This window comes from Meles meles, chromosome 2, assembly GCF_922984935.1.
Source record: "Meles meles chromosome 2, mMelMel3.1 paternal haplotype, whole genome shotgun sequence".
Taxonomy (NCBI): Eukaryota; Metazoa; Chordata; class Mammalia; order Carnivora; family Mustelidae; genus Meles; species Meles meles.
This window is the reverse complement of record NC_060067.1, coordinates 129,337,501-129,340,039: the sequence shown is the minus strand read 5'-3', so window position 1 is coordinate 129,340,039 and position 2,539 is coordinate 129,337,501. Positions and strand designations below refer to the sequence as shown.

The 2,539-nt window shown below is 30.1% G+C and overlaps 1 protein-coding gene across 3 annotated transcripts in view; it reads right to left on the bottom strand.

The window, feature by feature from the left end:
• Nucleotides 1-1,174: 1,174 nt before the first annotated feature.
• GRIA2 (glutamate ionotropic receptor AMPA type subunit 2) overlaps nucleotides 1,175-2,539 on the bottom strand; it is a 160,442-nt gene continuing 159,077 nt past the window's right edge. For all 3 annotated transcript variants that reach the window (XM_045997209.1, XM_045997208.1, XM_045997207.1), the window contains one exon: nucleotides 1,175-2,539. This exon is cut by the window's right edge and continues 198 nt beyond it. The gene's annotated coding sequence lies outside the window, so the exon portion shown is untranslated.

Here is a 2,539-nt window from a genome sequence, read left to right as displayed (position 1 = left end):
CAAAGATGTCTTTGTTTGATAGAAACAGCCAGGTTTGTTTCGAATAAACTTAAATATACTTTTTGATTTCTCACTATGATTAGTTTAAAGAACTATTCAATAAAAAAATAAAGATCTTTGCCTTTTGTAAGAACATGTTTTATGTATGATTGAAGTTTTTACAACACTCTGAGAAAGCCATCCGATGTTAGATTTAAAAATAAAATCAAAAGCATTTTCCGACATAGTACACATGAAAAATTGGAAATTCCAATATCTTCAATAGAAGTTGTAGAAAGTGTATGTCTCCTTGGAGTTTGACACCCACTTAACACAGCAGAAAATAAGGTACTATACTGTAAACAAAAAAGTACAGTAGAGGACAGTTGTAAATTTACATAAGAATAGTTCATAAACATTTTGGTCTTTCCAGAACAGTTTTTATATAAAATGAATAAAAAAACCTTTAGACAGCTGTCATCACTCTTGTTTGATCACTTTTCACTTATATGCACACAGACATATTTATATAGCAATATATTGATGCACCGTTACATGGATATTAAACTATGATTACTGCTTTGTAACTGAGATGTGCATTATCCAATCAACATTATCCATAGTTGAAATATTCTTACATTATGTATTGTTGTCATGTTGTATCTATAAAAACATGAAAATATAACTTTACATTATTTCAATTATTTACATTAGTTCAAGCTTGACAGAGAAAAATTGATAAGCTACAATTTTTAGAAGAGTAGGCCCAGTGGTACAATAAATAGCATTGATTGTGTAGAGTCATCTTTTTCATTTTTAAAAACTCATTTGAAGTACAGTATGGAAACAATTAGTCTGCAATTTGGTCATTCTAGCATTAATTATTAAAACTTGAAATGCACCTCCAACATTCCTGATGAGGAGAAATGTACGGAAATTATATTGTATTATCTTGGAATTTTTGATCGGGAACGTTAAATTTGGTGAAGAACATCATGATACTACATATCACCATGTTCGATCCCACATCAAACACATTCTCATTCCCTTCTGTGAAACATAATCAGTAAAACTGCTTTCACAGCACTTAGAAGATACCAAGTGCTACACAAAGGCTTGCTTGCAGAAATAATGAGAATAAAAAATATTTAAAATGACTACTTGATGTTAACAATTGTTTAATACCCTAAATTAGTTTTATTTTAGGAGGTTTAAGAGAAATAAATGGCCTTTCATGAAGGGAAAGAGAGTTCCTTTAAATTTTTAACTAGAGAAATATAAGCTCTTTAGTCAAAAGTTACAGAAATGTGATGTTTTATCCCCAACTGGGCATATTAAAAGAGCCATTCCACCTGAGGAGTAAGTATAAATACAAGGTATTAAAGTTGTTTTTATTGATGGCAATGGGAAGAAACTATGATGCAGGTGACTCAAAAGCTCTTAAATTATTCTTAATATATAAGGCTTATTACAGCTCTTATAATTTGGAAAACAAAAAAGTTAGATTTAGTTTATGGACTTTGATCCATGGGCAAATATTTAAAAAGCTGCTTTCTAGGCATTCCTAACTTCATTTGCAACTAATAGTTCTCTTCTGCAAGCTCAAACATTTTTAAATGGAACCTCACATATTATATATTTTTTTAATATTAGCTTTTAAAATCTATTAGCATTTATCCACATAGATTAAATGCTTTATGTTAAATATTTCTTTACATATAGTAAGATATACTAAAAACAGATTCAGATACTGTTTTGGGACAAGTTTCTACTCTAGAAACTGCCTGCCCTTCTGAAAAGGGACAATTTTCTCTGGGAACCTAGCAATTTGATAACATCTTTAAACTCATTTGATTTATGACCAAACTGTAGCTAAGCAAAATCAATTGGACCACTTGCAAATAAAACAATAGAAAAATGTTTATTTCAAATGTCAAGCATCGCCAAGTAATTTTATATTAACACCAAATGTTAAAGAATAGGATACATTAAAGTTTTAATAACAATATTAAATTACAAGATTGGAATCTTCTCTTTGTTTTCTTTCCTTAGCATTTACATATTTGGCTTTGAAAAATATGGAACTGATACCTAAAGCCTTTATAATCACTTCCCACTCAGTCTAATCACTATTTTGTCTTATCCAACCAATATGGAAGCAAATTTATTTAAAAGCCAGTTTGTTTTTGAAAATACCTAAAAATATTTTTTTTATTTTAAATGTTTTTTTTTCTTTTTCTTATAAAACATGTCACATCTTGATGCAGTTGATGTCAAGTGTGCTTAAGTCATTATGAATCAAGAGACTAACAACAGTGGCTGCAGAAACGGGTTTGCTGTCTGTACAAAGACTTCAGTTAAATTATAGTACTTCCATGTTAGCTGTGCATGTCCACCAAGCTTCCTCTGGAACTGGAGTAGAAAAGGATGTTGTGTTTTTAAGTAACCATTCCTTACAATTCGAGGTGAATTCCATATATTTAAGAATTCTTGGCTGAAAGAAAAGTCTTCAAGATACTGGATGCCTCTCACCACTTTGACAATAAACGCACAAGAAAAC